A 380-nucleotide genomic window follows, 5' to 3' on the forward strand; every position below is an offset into this window, starting at 1 on the left:
TAATGGGAGAAATGCTTACTTAAGATTGTTAACCCACAGTTGTTCATATTTTGTTGTTATTAATATATTTTAGAGGAAGAAAGTACTCCTATAATCTATATTAACATTTTCTCAATAAAATATGCATAGCAATTTTGTTAATCACACTCTTCAATATCAGCAATGGTGCAGGAAATTGGTTCCCTTCACTACCTTACTGTAACTATGAATCATCAGTGTTAAAAAGACCTATTTCGTAAATGAATTTAGTGCTTTGAATCTATTTGAAGAACAAAAGATGTGCATCAGAAATTTTTTCTAAAATGTCTGCTGCTCTGCCACATTATTTAAGATATTAAAACATAGAAATAAAGTATCAAACAATAGGGAAATAGTCAAAA

This window comes from Propithecus coquereli, unplaced genomic scaffold (genome assembly GCF_000956105.1).
Source record: "Propithecus coquereli isolate 6110/MARCELLA unplaced genomic scaffold, Pcoq_1.0 Scaffold522, whole genome shotgun sequence".
Taxonomy (NCBI): Eukaryota; Metazoa; Chordata; class Mammalia; order Primates; family Indriidae; genus Propithecus; species Propithecus coquereli.